General features: G+C 29.9%; 1 pseudogene; it reads right to left on the bottom strand.

Annotated features, from left to right (window-relative positions):
* Positions 1-4,337: 4,337 nt before the first annotated feature.
* LOC132062779 (putative EG45-like domain containing protein 1) lies at positions 4,338-5,808 on the bottom strand (annotated as a pseudogene).
* Positions 5,809-19,528: the final 13,720 nt, after the last annotated feature.

Below are 19,528 nucleotides of genomic sequence, written 5' to 3'. Positions count from 1 at the left end.
TAATATAAACGAAAACAAAAAAAAAAATTATTGAATTTTAATACAAATTAAAACCAATCAATAGTAACTAATCTTTTATTTATGATCTTTTTATTTCTGCAATTGCAAAATTATGAGTAAAGTCATTTTATAGTGAGAACATATTTTAAGCACAAATAATTTAATTATGTAACCAAAAAGGTATATTAATGATAAAAAAAAGTACCTACCTTGATCATGAAGCACAACGGAAAAAATATTAACTTGATGAAATTGTTGTGAAAAGGTGATATATTGATGCAAAATTCCACATTAAATATTTAATATATATGAAAAAACAAAAACTAATTAAAACAAAGAAGTTGATAAAAAATATATGGGAATCAAAACTTACGTGAGAGTACCTTGACGTTTGGCACTTCGTTTCTTTACGTGAAGGTCTCCAAAAATGCAAACTATATATATATATATATATATATATATATATATATATATATATATATATATATATATATATATATATACACACACACACATAGCATTGTATGATCATTTATAAAAATCTACCTTAATAGATGAGAAGAATAACTTACCTCCATTTATGTATCATTAGAGTCTAGAGGGATATATATAAGAAGATTTAGGAATTGGAATTTCATTCAAACTCAATTTCATTTAAATTTAAATTCAAGAATCATGCTAGCTAAAATATTATTAACTTGTTAAAATATAAATAATGTATATTTCAAAAGATATGATTCTAAAAATCATATTTATCCTTATCTTGTTAGATAGATAAGACTCCAGTAGATAAAATATATTTAAAAATAATTTTCTGTGATTACTTTTATCATTATCGTTAGTAGACAATCGAATAAAACAATTTATATAAACATAACGATTGAATCTTTTAATTTATAAGGTCGTATCACTCATAAGTAAATTGAATTTGGATACCTTTCAATTTAAATTTTAGAACGTAAATTACAATATCAAAAAAAAAAAAAACACGTAATGGAAATTTTTGAGATATCATAGGATGGACCTGAAGCTTACAGTTTTTAAATTTGAAACTTTATAATCTAATATGTCAGTTAATAAATAAATGAACATAATCAAAAAAAACTAAAAGAGTTTAAAAATAGATAGTAAATTGAGTTGAGTTTTGGGATAAGAATCTTGGATTACTTTGAAAGATTTAACTACAATTCAAATTCATGGCTAATCTGTTGGGTTTTGATATTGGTGAATGGGAAATGATGGGATGAAAAGTGAAGGGAATGTAAAAGGTCTCTTTTTACTTTGGTTAAAGCATTTATCCCACATAAGAAAAAGAGAGGAAAAGAGAGATGTGCATATTACATTACACATTCTCTAGTTGCTAAAAGGGTTGAGGGGGCAAGGACCCCTCGCGCCGTCGTCGTCGCTCGCTCGGCTCGGCTTCGGCTTCGGCTTTGGCTTTGGATTTGTCAACATTTTATTGATTATCTTTTTGGACAAACTTTTCTTTAATTATTTAATTATTTATTTATTTATTTATTTAATTAATTAATTAATTAAATAGAAAATCGACCCTGACTCGCGACTTGTGACCGACCCGGTCCGTTTTTCTCTTTCCGGATATTTTCGAATTTCCCTAAAAAAAAAAACCTGGTGACTGATCTGAATGGTTGCAAACATTCAGAATCAGTACCTCCAACTGCTATAAATTCCTTCATTTTTCCAGAATTTAGTACGAATGTTCCTGCGCTCAAAACAAAAAAACGAATAACCTTTCTCTCAGAAACTTTATTCTGTGTGATACACTACCGTTGAGTGGTTCGCCGCTACCAGAATTTGGAGTACTACTATTCTGGTAAGATAATCGTTCTATCCCGGGAGGGGATATTCCATCAATCTCGAGTACTGTGAGGGGAATAATTTCCTTAAGGACACACTTTGAACTAGGTGGGCTCGATTATATTCTGAATTTTTTTTTATTTTCCAACACTGTTTCTGTTCACTTTCCAGTTTCTGTAGTTTACTGGTTTTAAATATTTTATACTGTGTAATCTGTTTTTACTAAGTGTTTTACAGATTCTGTTGAAACTTTATTATTTAAACTTATACAGATTATTTTGTGAACATAATCAACTATTGGTGATATAGTTTAGAAATATTTGTTAATTACTATATATTATTATTATTATTATTATTATTATTATTATTATTATTGATAATAATAATAATAATAATAATAATAATAATAATAATAATAATAATATGATTATTGTTGTTGTCGTTGTTGTCGTTGTTGTTGTTGTTGTTGTTGTTGTTATTATTATTATTATTATTATTATTATTATTATTATTTTCATTTTTATTAAATACTAATTTAGTTTGATTTTTCGTTTTTTTCCAAATTTATTTTGCTCACCTTATTCACTAAGTCTCCACAATTTAGCCGTTTCTCCTAATCTTTTTTTTTTTTTTTTTTTGGCACATTTTAAAGAGAAAAAACTGATCTAAGTTGAATATTTATTTATTTTTTAAAAAAAAATGCCTTATCCTTTGAAATTATGGATGAAAAGTTAAACTCAAATTCAATATTTCCTCATTTGAATTCAAATGATTTAATCTTTCAATTCAAATTCAAATTTTCTATTACAAAATTTGTTAACTTTGTCTAAAATTTGCCAACTGGCTTGTTATTAGCTTGTCACTTGGCTTAACCACATTGCTTGTACTTCTCCTATTTTATATATATAGATATTGGGATAAATCTACTTATCATTTCCCTTGTCCAAACGATGTCAACTAGTATAGTGCGCAACTATTTTTTGCACCAGTAGTGGCTTATAGATTTTGACTTATAAGCTAAAAGTCTTAAGTTAGAAATTCTAGCTTATGATTTTTGGCTTATTTATGTTGTTTTGGCTTAAAAACAAGTGCTTAAAAGCACTTTTTCGTTTTACCCAAATACTACAAAAATACTTAAAAACTAATTTGGCTTAAAGCACCTAAAATAAGCCAATCCAAACAGGCTTTAAGTATACATATTACCCGTATGGACAAATTTGTAAGTGGAATTCTTAACATTTAGAACAAACTCGACAACTCAAATTGTGCTTAGTTTACGCCTGAACTATAACTTTCAGGAGCTAAAAATCTCTGGCTTGACAGATGGCAAGTGTGTGTAAACCACCTTCTTAGAGGCGAGAGAGGGACCAAAAAATTCATCTACATGGATTTTACAACGGCTAATTAAGCTATGGACTAAGCAAAATAGAGAGAGGCGACATAAAAAACTAGTGAATATATAGATTTGTTCTCAACTTCTCAAAGTTTTTTTGTTCATGATACTTGATCATACCTTTCAACTCAAGACACGATAAAATAAAAAATTGTAGACTGAAATCGCTGTGAAATTGAACCATTAAGAGCTAGTCTGCTTCCATTTCTCTACGGCTAGAAAGCCCTCAGCGAAATGGGACAAAAGTGGTGTCTCTTATGTTTTTCTCTTGACTTTTTTGTTTATTTCCCTTTTAACTTTTAATCCCTATTTACTTTTAACTTTTATTATTCTTTAGTTTTACGTATTTACTCAGAATTTATGCTATAATAAAAATGATTTCCAACATTGAACAAAAATAATAAAAATGAGAATATCAATGAACTTTTATTCTTAGAATTGATCAAGTACATGTATTCATATGTGAAATATATATTGATCAAATCAACCTCACTAAGGTAGATGGTACTAGATATACTATAGTATAAACTGAAATCACAAGCTCCGTCTTCAATAAAGAAACGTCATTGAGACATCTTGACACCCTCATGAAGTCCTAAAAATTAGAACAAAAATAAATCATAAACTGCAAGTGATAAAGTATATTTACTGCAACAATAACAAAAAAATAAATGTTAAAAGTTCCTTAATGCTTAAAATAAAGAAGGATAAATATATTCACTAACGCGGATGTAGCATATAGTTAAAGGGTTTAATTAACTCAATTTTGTAGCACAATCACTACTAGAAATCAGTCATTTTCCAATGAATTTTCCGTTAAAAATCCGTCAAGAAAGCAATGATATAGACTCACTACTAGAAATAAATCAAATTGTTTATGAACGTGTCCGCCGAAAATCCGTCGGAAAACTAGACTTCCGATGGAAGTCCATCCGAAAAGCACTGGGCGGAGATGTTTCTGATGGACTTCCCATCAGAATATTCCCAATTTTTTAAGATACGTCCGTGCAGCTGATTCAGTGGCAGATTGTCATGGAAAGAAACTCTCATTGACTGATTTTTACTAGTGAGACTAGAAGCATTAAAATTTAAATCCTAAATTCGTCTCTCGTATATACCAAAGTATTTACCGGACATAATCGATCTCTAATAACAAAAGCAACAGATTAGCAATAGTTGAAAAGCTTCTTAGAGAGATGTAGGGTTGCACTGCTACATCCAGGACAATGATCAACAATCTTCACCACAACACTCTTGCCAGTGCAAGGGTGTGGAAAGTATGGACTTGTTTCTCCAGTACATGTCACATTGAAAGTTTTCCCACAAATTGCACCACCATCCCATAGGGAATCACTGGCTGATGCTATCATGGCACCTTGTGGTGTGCTTCCGTAACACGCCGAGGCTGTCGATCAGAAAAAAATTACAGCATCAGTGTATATATCAGTCGAATTCGAGCAAATAAATGAATGAGAATATTGTAGTATAGTATCGAATAGATATCTAAATAGGCGAAAATGGTAACAGAATGTATTTTTTGGAAGAACTATTAGATGGGTCCAATTTTCCCTTCCAAAACATAACCAACCCTAGTTATTCGGCGGTTCGAATAGTTCCGTCCCAAAACATAACCGTCAAAATAAAGAATAAGAAAATAAGTTGAGCTGAATTTGCTAATTAATGTTTGAATCGAGGTTTCAAACAATAAAAGAATATTTGATTTTATTTATCTTTAGCTTAGTTTTCTCGAATAAGTCAATCAGATTAAAATTAATCGTGTTTTGGTAAAAAAATAGTTTTAACATACGTACTTGAAGTGAAATATATAAGAAGTTTAGCAAAAAAAATACATGAAAGTTCTTGGTCAAACATCAATCATTTGACTTTAAAAGCGAAATCTACAAGAAAAATGGCTATTAAACATTTATGACGGAAAATTGGTCCCTTAATGTCTAAATCTGGTTCTTAAAAGTCACTAGTGATGATAAATCTAGCTGTACCTGTCGTTATAGGCTCTTCCATCATTAAAAAATCAAGAATTAGCGGTGAACAACTTTTACCGTTAAACAGTAAAATTCCATCACTACTACCATTTAATGACGAACTAACAATGGATTATCAAAAACTCTTGTTAGCTATGGCTACTTAGTGATAAACTTGCGACTATTTTTTTATTTTTTATTATTATTATTATTATTATATTGGGAGTATGGGAAGGGAAAATGGGGGAGGAGATTACAACGTGGGGATTCGAACCCTCACAAACAAGGTGAAAACTAAAACCTCAGGTAGCCAATCAACTTACGTCATTTTCTTCTATTCAAATTGTAAGAGGCGAAGAAATCTTATTTCCTCCAATTTCATAGGGTAGTTGTGCATTAAAATTTAAAGGTCAATAACAATGAGATTTAATATAGTTATTAAATTCTTTTTGTAATAAAATATAAAAAGAGGAGCAAAATGAAAGAAAAAACACACTTACGGAACACATAGCTCGTATAAAATTCTCATTGTCCACAGTAAGTAGCCAAAACTATAGAGAACAAAGTTGGCACAAAACCAATAATGAGAAGAAGAATATTTTGAGGAATTGCCATTTCTTTTCTAGAACTTTTTTTTATTTCACTGATATATCTTTCCAACTAGTAATCACTACCTTTTATTGTGTGTTTCTAGGTGACCAATGGCTAAAATATGGTAACTAGTTAAGAGAACTAAGGAAATTCATAATATTAGGTAAAAAAAATTTTATTGTAAAATAAACTATTATAGCATATTCTAAGATTATCTACCATTAATGAAGGATCATTAATTGAGAAATTAATGAAATTAGTTTGCATTCTAATTACATAGCTATCCTGTCTCTTTCATCATTATTTTCTCCACTATTTGAGGAATTACTTTATGGCTAATGATCCTAATTAATATATATCCCTTTCTCTTTCATCGTCATCATTTTCTCTGCTAGGAATTAGTTTACGGCTAATGATTCTCATTTCAATTTGATATATTATATCGTGTACAGATATCATTATTAGACCATATGTGTCTTTATTATACTAAATACACACACATAAAATTCAGGACAATTTTATTTTTTCTATAAATACCTACAATATATTTCAAATATATTAGACTATAACGGTGGGATTACACTGGGTATGTTGTTGTTGTAGAGTATAACAGTATATATATATATATATAAATATTCTGTCAATAAATTATATATATATATATATATATATTATTTGTATGTATACCATACCAGATAGGATAAGGCTATGCACACAGTACACAGCACCCACCCCAAACTCCATTTGTGGCATTACGCAGGGTATGTTGTTGTTGTTATATTATACCAGATATATGAATTGTATATTTACATTATAATACATGTAAATAAATAAAATATACCATACATTTTATTTATAGAAGTGCATTACACTTGATATATACGAATATCTGTTTTGTCACATATACAATTGAAATAGAAAATAAATAAATAAATAAATATGATCACCAACCAAAGTTGTACTATGTTAAAATAATATATAAATATCCAAAGTTAAATTCAAAAGAAAGGAACGAAAAGAAGAATGTTGTATGTTCAAAAGAATTGAAGGGTTGTACTATCAGTTATGGAAACTAAATATTATGTCCGAAATAGAAAAAACTGTTTCGGTTGAGATTGATTCTCGTTTAGATGAACAATAGGGATTTTATTTGGAAGTTGTTATGATTTTTACTATTTAGTTTCTATGAAATGGAATGATACTTCCTCCGTCTCAAATTATTTGTCGTTTTTTAATTCTAAAGGCCCCTAAGAAATATTAATTAGGAGGGGCGTTTGACTAGCTTTATCCTTATTTATGTCGAAGTTATAATCTCTCTCCATTAAATTTTATTCTATTTATGTGTCATCATCATTAATAACAAAATTCTACTAAGGGAAAAATAGGAAAAAATAATCAATTATGTCTTGAACTCCTAAAATGACAAATAATTTAAGACATCTATTTTTAGTAACCACCACAAATAATTGGAGACGGAGGGAGTAACTAATTAATGCTGATATAATTGTGCAATTAATTTTTAAATATTGCCTAGTTATTTTTTTTCCTTATATTTTGAGGTATGTAATTCATACCATTTTTATTAGTAAATCATCTCATATTTAGACTTGTCACTAAAGAAACTCCAATGTGCGATGGGTGGAGTGCTCTGTATCAAAGTACTTCAAGAAGAAAAAGTTCAAATTCAGCTTTGTCCCTTTTGGCTAAAACTCTCACATTGGCGTTGCCTCAGGTGTCGAAGGAAAAAAAAAAATCTAACTATGAAAAGAAAACTAGAGCCGACGTATAACAAAGACCAAAGTAATTCTATTTTGATTAATATTGGGATAAATCTACTTATCATTTCCCTTGTCCAAACGATGTCTACTAGTATAGTGCGCTACTAATTTTTGCACCAGTAGTGGCTTATATATTTTGACTTATAAGCCCAAAGTCATTAGTTAAAAATCCTATCTTATGATTTTTTATTTATTTTTGTTTTTTTGGCTTAAAAACAAGTGCTTAAAAGCACTTTTTCATTTTTTCCAAACACTAGAAAAAATACTTAAAAACTAATTTGGCTTAAAGCATCTAAAATAAGCCAATCCAAACAGGCTCTAAGTATACATAGTACCCGTATGTAGGGGTGAGCGTTCGGTTCTTCGGTTCAATTTTTTCAAACTTCGATTCGGCTATTTCGGTTTTGGTTTTTTGAAGGTAGACACCGAAAAGCGAACCAAACTAGTTCAGTTCGGTTCTTTCGGTTTCGGTTTCGGTTTTTTCAATTCGGTTTTTTTAATATAATATTAGAAGCAATTCCATTTACACTAATTCATATTCTCAAAAGCAATAAAATATAAAACTGATAAATTGAGATCAAAATCAAACAAACAGGATACACAAGAACAGAAAATCATAACCATGATATAGGATTACTAGGTGTTATACACATACAGTAAAAATAATTAAGAAAGCACATAAAGGACATACATTAATCCTAATGACACATCCTAGTCACCTTCTTTTGTTAAGGATATTACAATTGGTTTTTTTGGGGCTTGTTACAATTGGGTTATTTTTTAGCTTAAACTTAATGGGCCTGGACTATTTTAATTTTTTTGGGTAATGTATTAAATTTTGGTTTAAACCGAAACACCGAAGAACCGAACTCTAAAAACTGAACACTGAATCGAACATCGAAGTTTCTGAAAACGTAAACCGAAACCGAATATAAAAAACAAAAACCGAAAAACTAAATTAATTTAGTTCGGTCCAATTTTTCAGTTTTCGTTATTTATGCCTAACCCTACCCGAATGGACAAATTTTTAAGTAGAATTCTTAACATTTGGAACAAACTCGACAGCTCCTTAATGAACCTCCAAGTCTACGCACTTTCACGGCACACGTTTTGAAAAGCTTTACGCACTTTAAAGATATGAAAAGCTTTTAATATTATTATTATTATATGCCTAAATTCTCATTTTGACAATTTAATAGTACAGCCAAACTTTGATACAATTATACAAATCAAATAAAACAAAAATTATCTGAAAATACTTCAACCTCGTATCAAGAGATAATGGATCAAAATCTCCTTAAACTATCACGATTTTATTAGTTTCATACTGAAATTATGTCTAGTCCTCCCCCCCCCCCCCCACCCCACCCAATATACTATCACGTTCTTATTAATTCTATACTGAAATTGTGCTTAGTTTACATTACCAGCCTGAACTATAACTTTCAGATGCTAAAAATCTCTAGCTTGACAGATGGCAAGTGTGTGTAAACCACCTTCTTAGAGGCGAGAGAGGGACGAAAAAATTCATCTACATGGATTTTACAACGGCTAATTAAGCTATGGACTAAGCAAAATAGAGAGAGGCGACAGAAGAAACTAGTGAATATATAGATTTGTTCTCAACTTCTCGAATTTTTTTTGTTCATGATACTTGATTCATACGTTTCAACTCAAGACACGATAAAATAAAAAATTGTAGACTGAAATCACTATGAAATTGAACCAATTAAGAATCGGTCTGCTTCCTTAAGGCAGAATTGTGCCTTCAGGAATAACATGCAATTCATTCTTTTTTTTTTTTTTTTACTTAATTGAAATTTTACAAATCTCTGCCTTAAGGCCTAACTTTTGCCTGAATAGGCCTAAAATTTTGGGCAAAAGTTAGGCCTTAAGGCAGAGATTTGCTTTAAGACCTAATTTTGGGTAATAGTTTGCCTTAAGGCCTAATTTTTGCCCGAATAGGCCTAACTTTGCTACAAACTCGCCCTTGGAATTTTTTTTTTTTTTACCGAATTAGGGTTCAACCAGTAACCTCATATAGGTAGGCGAAGGACAAAAATTAAAGACCACCAATTTGAGGAACAAAAATTAAAGGCCAATGCCTTTGAAGGGCAATCCGGACAAAAAAAATGCAATTTTACAAGTTAAGACATGGATTTGTCTTACATCATATATATGGGGAAATTTATGTGGTGTAGAGAACATATAAGAGTTATTTATATTTAGTAACTACACTTTACTTTAATTACATCTGATAGCTACATCACCAACCCCCCACCCCCCACGAAAAAAACTCGATTAATAAATCTACTAGACAACTTAGGTTTTTCCTCTTCCGTTATTTTCTTTTTTAATCTAAACTTTCGTATTCAACTTTATCACAATTCTCATCACTTGTTCTCTTTCATCCCTATTACCACTTCTAGTTTTTTCAATTTTGCCTTTCCACTAGTAAAATATTTTTGGACCTGGTACGTGCCCATGCAATCATTATTTCTAAGCTTAAAAATCTGGTCACCTTCTTCAACATTGAGTATATTTTCTCATATCTAAGCGTATTTTATTTTTTATATCTCAGATTTGAGTGTATTTTATTTTCTTATATCTCAAATCTTAATGTATTTTATTTCTTGTATCTCAGATCTAAATGTATTTTATTTTTTGTATCTCAAATCTGAGTGTATTCGTTATTTTTTTAGTGTAAAACAGAGTGTGTCTTCATATATTTTTTTGCCTATAGTTCGAAGGAGATTTTTTTGCATACAAATGAATACAGTGAATTTGAATACAACTGAATATCCCTGCATTTTTTTTTCATTTATGTTGTTTGAATACAACCGAATTTAAATACAATAAGTTGAATACAGTGTAAAAGAAGCTACGAATGAATACATTCGAATTGACTATAGCGAAATACAGCCGAAGTTGAATATACATTACTGTAGCTACTAAATGTAATTAGCAAAAATGTAGCTATACCTAAAAAAGGGGAAGAGGGAGGGGGTGCATGCCCCCTTACTTTCATACCCCCAAAACTATTTACCCTTCCCACGTATTGTACTTTTTGTAGCTAACTGTCTTTTTTTTTTCTTTTTTATTTCTCTACTTCTTATCTTTTTTTTCTCGATTTTTTTCTTTTTCTCCTTTTTTGTTCATTTATTTCTTTCCCAAATCATACTATTTTTTATTTTCTTTTTCACCATAGTTTGATTCCATATTTAATACTAGCTCCTTTGTTTTTATTGTTTTCTCTATTTTTTTAATTTCTTGTTCCTTTTTATTTTCATCTATTTATTTTTTATCTCCATAATCTAATTTCATTCACCTTTTTTGTTAGTTTTATTTATTATTCTTTTTTTAATTTCTGGTGATTTTTATTTATTTTTTCTCTTTTTTTTAATTTCATTTTTTTCAATTTTTTTTTTTGTTTAGTTCCTTTTTTTTTTTTTCATAATCTAATTATATCTTTTGGCTCCTTTTTATTTTTTATTTTTTTTATATATCAATAAGAAGGATAATTGATATATTTTTTATTTATTTATTCTATATCTCAACATACAACATATTTTAGCATTTAGTATACCAAACCAGTAGCAATTGAAGTATACTATTGCAGTATACTGTGATACCCACGTGGTATATACCATATACTAACATGGTAAGATAGGGGACTGTCAGTTCATTCCTTCAAGAAAAACACTCAGTCCTCTATGATATCCACATGATATATATTATATACAGATAAGGTATCATCGAACGTTGGACCATTCCTTCAAAAAATACTACTCAGTCTTCAGTGATACACACATGGTATATCATATACTGACATGGTATCATACAGGGTTGACAGTCCATTCCTTCAAGAACACATTGAGTTCTCTAAAAATTATTATTACATATATATTTTATGTGATTATTATAGTATATTAATTTCCCTTCTTGTTAGAAGTACAGATTAATATAACTATAATCATAACACAAAATATACTAAGTAACGATAATGATTAGTAGAACATATCATTCCAACACAAAGTATGACACTTAACTAATATTAAGACGAGGAATAACTAAAATAAGATAATATATCATTACACCAAGTTTCTTCAACTATCCCAACAAAAAGAGATTACTCCATTATGGAGTTAGAAAAAAGAAAATATGAATTTAAGAAGCTAGAAATATTAAAAGACTTGGAGAAATATTTTTACTATAAGAGAAAGAAAAGAGAATAGATCAAGATTAACACTTTGTCTTGTAAATTATTGGATGATTTGTAAGCAAGGTGATGCTTCAATTTATAGGAGCATGTAGTGTCTCCCCCTACGAATGCATTCTTTAAAGTTGGTGTTCACATCCGTGACCTTACTTGACGGGTGAGAGTATGACAACTGTAGTCGCACCCGTGAATTTTGTAACTCTTTTCTTGATGCCCACAATTGACGGGTGTGAGTATAAAGCGGCGACACCCGTGAATTTCAACACTTGACGACTGTGAGTATGAAGCGGTGTCACCCGTGGATTTCAACACTTGACGGGTGTGAGTATGGAAGGCTTGACACCGTGGATTTTTGCAACTCTTTTCTTGATGCCCACAGTTGACGGGTGTGAGTATGAAGCGGTGACACCCGTAGATTTCAATACTTGATGGGTGTGAGTATGAAGCAGTAACACCCGTCGATTTCAACACTTGATGGTTGTGAGTATGAAGCGGCGACACCTGTGGATTTTGCAACTTCTCCCAATGTTGTCTTTTGTAATTCCCACATGTAAAACTCCACGGTTATGACTTATGAATTCGTGGTTTTCTATTGAATTCTTTGCTTACTTTTTGACAATTTGTTTCTTCTATATTCTTCCTGGGCAAAGACTTTCTTCCGTAGAATTTGTCAGAAAATATGCGAGAATAGAATATATTTATTCATGTTATTTAAAAACTCAGTTTTATATACAAAATATCATGAATAATTTATATCCATCAATATTGTTGTATACAATTGAATTTTCTTGGATATAAACACCTCTTATACATTATTATACACTATATACATTATTATATACTTTTATACAAGGTAGAAAATTGTCTACTCCAGATGTATAAAATTGTATATTGTGAAAAAAGTGGCTATGTGGGGTGTAATTTAAAAATACGGCTACGCAAATGTAATTTTGTATGCTAAATTGTACATTATTGAAATTTTCCCAAAATAAATCTAGTGGAAGTAGAACATATTGCACTTAAAAGATTTCAAGCAAATAAATATGGGAAAAGGACACAAATGACGATCCCGCCCAAACTATTGCCAACCGAATGACCCAAAAAGCGTAAAAGATATTTTTTAGCCTTTTTAAAAAAATTCCAGTTTTAGTCTTTTTTCTACTAAAATTTCAGCATATGTATAGAAATTGTATCATTGTTATATATAGAAATCTATTATATATAGAAATCTATCATATGTATAGAAACCGTATCATTATCGTATAGAATATGTATCCATACAGTACGTGTTTAGGAAATGTATCATTGTTGTATAATTTCAGTTTAATAAATGTATAATCAACGTATACTTACTAATTATACACATATTATACATGTGTTTGGGATATGTTTTGAAGGCTCAATCAACGTATACTTACTAATTATACACATATTATACATGTTTTGAGATATTTTCTGAAGGCTCAATCAATGTATACTTACTAATTATTCACATATTATACATGTTTTGAGATATTTTCTGAAGGCTCAATCAACGTATACTTTCTAATTATACACATATTGTACATGTTTTGGGATATTTTTTGAAGGCTCAGTAAGAATTATTTTCGTTGACCTTTAGTGACGACTTTTTGATCAAGTCTGATCTTTTTGTAGTGAACCTTTAGTGACGACTTTTTGATATTAAAGTCGCTAGAGAAGTCCGATATTTTTGTAATGAACCTTTAGTGGCGACTTTTTGATCTTCCGTTGCGACTTTAGTCGCCACAAAACGTCTGATTCTTTTGTAGTGGTTGGGCTGCTGAGCTAGCGCCTGGGAATAGTTTGGGTGGAAAGGCCAAATCGCGGTAATAAGATCTAATGTGGGCCAAACAAATTCCTAATGGCTAGGGTAATGTCCTTTTCCCAATAAATATTAGGTTGGAATAACCAAATCCTACTTTGCTTACTCTATTTCTTTAAATTGTAGATGGTCAGAGATTGCAAATTAGCATCAAACTTGCGTCTAATTCTAATGGATTCGAAGAAATGAAGTTAGGTGCAAAGTGCACGAATAATCGATATTGAGACCATCATTTAAGTCATTTATAGTGTATAAAAATTTGCAAGCTTACCATTTTAAGAACTTCAAATATAGAGGCCTGAAGTTGCGAAAATTTCATCTGAAATTGGGAGATCTAACACATGACTAATTTAAGACACAAATGGCAGAAGTTTAGATATTTTTGAACGAATTTAAGGAACATATGACGGAAATATCATACATTTTTGCATAAACTTCAAGTACATGTGCCTGAAGTTCAGACAAGTATGCTAAGACATTTATGAGGTAAGGGCTTCGATTGTAGAAAAAATAAACAAAATATCTGATGACACTATACACAAACACACAGATTTAGCTAGAACTCCAGATTTAGAACTCCAGCAGTGTTAAAATTATTTATAAGGTATACTAGATTAATAAATTTAACATTAACGATATCGTAGTCTATGATCAAACATTATCATTAATGGACATAATCTGATAAGAATTACATATTACTTAGGGGTACTATTACCACTTTATAAAGGGTAGATTATATCAATTATGGATGATAAAATTAGGCTATGAAAATATGGTCAGTCAAATATTCAGTTAACCTGTTTATTTATTAATGGAAAACTCACATAAATACAATTTTTTAAAATGGTAATTAAAAGATTACAACTACTTTATAAAAATTACATAAATATAACTTATTCAAAAATTTAACTTTTTAATTACAAAAATACAACTTTGTACATTCCTAAAATATCAATAATACTCAATTTTAAGAGTTACTACCATTAATGCATATATTCACTTTTTACATTCTCTTTCTTTCAAACCGTTTTAAAAATATTTTTTTTCTTTCATTTCCTCCTCTTTATTCTTCTTTTTTTATTTTCACTTGATGAATGTAATTGTTAATTTGGGACTTAAAGAAATTTATTTAAGTATATTAATATTAAGAAAAGTACATTAAAAGATATGGTATATGGTATAAGAAAGTACATGAAAATATACCTGATATGGTATATGGTATATGAAAATATACCTGATATAGTATATGGTATATGGAGATATCGATGCACTCATGCACATATATGCATAAATATAGTATGTAGTATATTGTTTTTAATATATGTTATATTAACACTATCTATGTTTGAAGGCTAAGTTCAAGGTGAAAGCGGAAAAACCTTCAAAAGATGACTTAAAGGTACATGTTCAGTATATATGGTATATGTCAAGTATACTTAATATTATTTCCTTCATCATATTATTAATGGTAGGTAGGAAAGAAGATTGTAGGGACAAATAAAGAAAAAAATATAACCTGTATAAATGGGTTACCATATTTATACTAAATTGTCCATATCTAAAAATTTATGTATATTATTTATGTCACTTATACTTAATATTATTGCCTTCATCATATTATTAATTATATTATTAATGATACGTAGGAAAGGAGAATTTGTCAGGACAAATTAAGGAAAAAATATAACCTGCATAAATTTGTTACCATATTTATTGACCATATCTAAAAAAAAATTCCTTTTATCATTTATGGGGTATATTTTGTAGGTTTTGTAAATTAAAAAATAGTTGTAGGTATTGTAAATAGTTGTATATTTACTAGTATTTTTGTAAGTTCCCCTTTATTAATCCATTATTCCGACTGGCCCAATTCAACTCCTTTGAAAGTTGGATTGATTTGGGCTAAAAATATGTAGCCAAAATTGACCCATGCAAAATCTTGTTAATATATTTTAAAAAGACTATTTTAAGAAATTATATCTAGCCATAGTAAAGAAAGAATTTTTTTTGTTAGGTAATAAAATATATAATAAATAATGAAATTAAAACTTGTTAAGAGTTTCGCATGTTGGGCTTTGACGACCCAATTTTTTTTCATTTTTTTGCGCGGATTGTCCTTCTGGGGTGGTCTTTAAATTTTGTCCCTTAAATTGCTGGTCTTTAAGTTTTGGCCTTTGCTTGAAAAGGTGGCCGAAAATACCCTGAGGTTCTGGGTACGAACTCCCGCTCAGTAAAAAAAAAAAAAAAAAAAAAAGTCGCAAGGCAAGGCTTTGCAAAAAGTTCTGCCTTATGCAGCATAATTTGTCTTAAGGCATAACTAAAAATCTGCCTCATACGGCAGAACTTTTCCTTAGGGCATAGACTTTGCCTTATAACTAAAAGTTTGCCTTATAACTAAAAGTTTGCATCATAAGGCAAAGTTTTAGCCTCTTCGGCAGATTTTTAGTTATGCCTTAAGGCAAAGTTTGCCGCATAAGACAGAACTTTTTGCAAAGCCTTGCCTTGCGATTTTTTTTTTATTTTTATGATTAAGCCGGGGTTCGAACCCAGAACCTCGGGATATTTTAGGCGAAGGGAAAAATTTAAAGACTAGCAATTTGAGGGGCAAAAACTAAAGACCACCCCCAACAAAGGACAATCGTGCAATTTGCCCCAATTTTTTTAAGTTAGCCATCTCATTTATTTGCTCCATTCATTTTAACTCGTGCAAATTCAATTAAACTCGCCATTTGACACTCCTAGTTGATGTAAATAATTACATTATTTAGCTTGTGCCAAAAGAAAAGGTGACAAATACTTTACGCACGCAAAATGATATGTTGCATGAGCCGGTTCACAAATCACAATTAGAGTATTATGACTTAAAGATGCGGAAAGAAGGTGAGATAAATTAATAAAAATCACACGGAGAAAAATTACTTAAAGAAATGTATTCTATCTCATAGAAATCTATGCAAACTTAGTTAAGAAAAAACATAATGAATACAAAGGATAGATAATTCTAATTTCTTACATTAATTTTAATATATTATTTTTACAACATTAAGTCACTAAACACCAATTAAAGGCACTACTTAAACTAAACGAAACTACTTAAACTAAACGAACTAAACTTTTGAGAACTTATTGTCCTAACGCTATCAGAAATATAGTCAGGTGGAAATCCGTATTTTCTTAGTAGCCAGTGAGGTAACTATCTATAACTTGGTGGAAGTGTTGAGATCGTGAAATCTCAAATTCAAATTCGCGTATAAATGTGAATTTCCAGGTTCTTCCCTATTGATATAAGCTAGAAAGTATCGATACCTCTAATTAATAACTATCTATAACTTGGTGCAAGTGTTAAGATCGTGAAGTCTCCGCTTCAAATTCTCGTATAAGTGTGAATTTCCAGTTTCTTCCCTATTGATATAAGGTAGAAAGTATCGATACTTCTAATTATTATCTCTATCGGGATTCGCCCAATTAGTATATCCTAGAAGTTAAGTATATGCAAGGCGATACCAATGCGCATTTGTTGGTTTTGGTTCTGTATAATACTCCCTCCATTTCAAAATAAGTGTTCTTTAAATTTCACGCAAATCGATAAAGAAATTCTTCACTCACCTAGAAAATTAAGAGTGTTTTACTAACTTACCCCTAATTAATGCTTAGAAAAAGAAAAGTTATTTAATGATTCTTGATAATAAATAAGGGTAAGTTTGAAAGAATAGAATTAATTTCTTCTTGAAATCCTAAAGTGTCACTTATTTTAGAACAAAATAAAAAGCCTAAAAGGACACTTATTTTGGAAGGGAGGGAGTACCTATTCGTGAATAAAAAGCAAAATGTATACAAGTTGTAATTTTGAATATATAAGTGCTATGTTTCACATAGTGACCTATGACCCGAAAAGGAAAGAATGTATTATTGGTGAATGTAGCAATCTCTAAAAAAATCAAATTAACTACTAGTTGTATTTTATTACTATGAGTTATGACTTGTTCTGAAACATTACCATAAGTTGTATTTTATTACTATGAGGTATGACTTGTTCTGAAATATTACAATTACCACAAAACCTTTTTGCAATATTACCAACACCACTTTCCAGATAGTGGGGTTTTCAATGGAACTGGAAAGTTAGGTCAAAACTGTTATGAATCCACTGTTTAATTTGAAATATAGGATATATACAAGGAGAAGTTCTGAATTCAAGGAATGAAGATTAATATATAAGGAGAAAAGGCCCAGTTATTCTCTAGTCTCTTAGCCTCCAACGAATATTCGCCAAAGTGACAAAGGTGAGATGTGAATTAATTAAGGTATTAGGATCTAATATCTCAAATAACTATACTTTATTTAAATATCTATTGCAACTATACAAGTTATACTATTTTTCTAATTTTATTGGATTATTAGTGAATCTACGTGTATGTGCAATTGCTTGTAAATATATTAACCTGAAAGTAATACGTTACTGCACGTTTCTTCTCGAACCTACCTTAGTCAAAGTTTTACATTATTCTGTTAATCATTCTTTGTCGCACATACACAAATTCAACTTCAAAAAAAAAAAAAAAAAAATCCCACCAACCTCCACCGAAAATTACCTTGCATGGAAATAGCAACAAAAAAGTAAATGTAAAAACAAAAAGATAGCGCTCTGAGAATTTTTTTTTAAAAAATTCTTAATACAAACAGCACCATGCATGGGATGCAACTCTTTGTATGCTTTTAATAATAAAGAATAGTTTTCCATTTTACTTTCTTGAAATTAAGAGGGAAAGGGTAGAGAATAATTTTCTGGAAGAGGAACTAAGTTTTCTTTTATCCCAATTTCCAAGGTAACGTAGTCGAACCCGTTTGAGTATGTCAAAAGTACATGTGGATTTGAAATGCAAACTCAAGTAACATAATTCTGGAAGAATGAAAGGTCAAATCTTAAAATTTTATTTGAAATCCTCCGTTAAAATTTAAATTGCTCAAATGCCTCAATTCAAATGGATTGTACTAGTAGATCATGTATAAACACAAAATCCATACATTTGAAGTTTTGAAACCACAAATGTAGCAAATAATAGTTGCAGTGCCGCTACTATAATTAGCGTATTAAGCCAATTATATTTCCATTAATGGATGTCAAAATTCTTTATAATTATGTTCCATTTGAAATTATTATTATTAGATTGAGATCTTAACCTTAATCAAATCTATAAATGAATACTAGAATTGCCAGGTCATCATAATTTCTCAAACTGTATGAGATCCATCCAAAAGGTCACCTAGCTAATTGTATATGATAAAATTATCCTAGTATATGCAAACAAATGAATAACAACCCCTAGCAGTTATGATTTCAGAGCGTCTTCCAATATAAAAACTTCCTATTATTGGAATAAAAAACACAAATGTTATCCTCCTCTAAATTTTAATTCCTCATAAACAAAAAAATAAATGCATCTAACTAATTGATCAGGCTGCTAGCTGTAATTACATTCCCAGTCATCCTCCTCAAACAATTTTTTTTTTTTTACTGAGTTTAATTTTGATACAAGTAAAGTATATTTACACGATCAGAGTACCTACAGGGTATAAGTATTGAAATGTGACCATCTCATCTAAAAGTTTAAGTTGTTAGGATGTATACTTTTAATAACTTAATAATAATATGTCTCAACACATCCCCTCACATGCAACCCTTTTTTTTTTTTTCATAGGTCTAACAAATGATTTTTTTTCTTGCTTTTTGAGTGACAATAAGACTTGAATTCAGGACCTCTTACCATGCTCTGATGCCATATTAGGTGTATGGTCATCTCCTCTAAAAAATTGAGTTGTTAGAGAGATCATATTTTTAATTAATCCCTCTGTTTCATTTTGCTTGTTATATATTTTGACTTGTCAAAACGTTCACTAGAATAT

Source organism: Lycium ferocissimum, chromosome 7 (assembly GCF_029784015.1).
Source record: "Lycium ferocissimum isolate CSIRO_LF1 chromosome 7, AGI_CSIRO_Lferr_CH_V1, whole genome shotgun sequence".
Taxonomy (NCBI): Eukaryota; Viridiplantae; Streptophyta; class Magnoliopsida; order Solanales; family Solanaceae; genus Lycium; species Lycium ferocissimum.
Note: the sequence above shows the minus strand (reverse complement) of the source record. Positions and strands in the feature narration are given on the sequence as shown.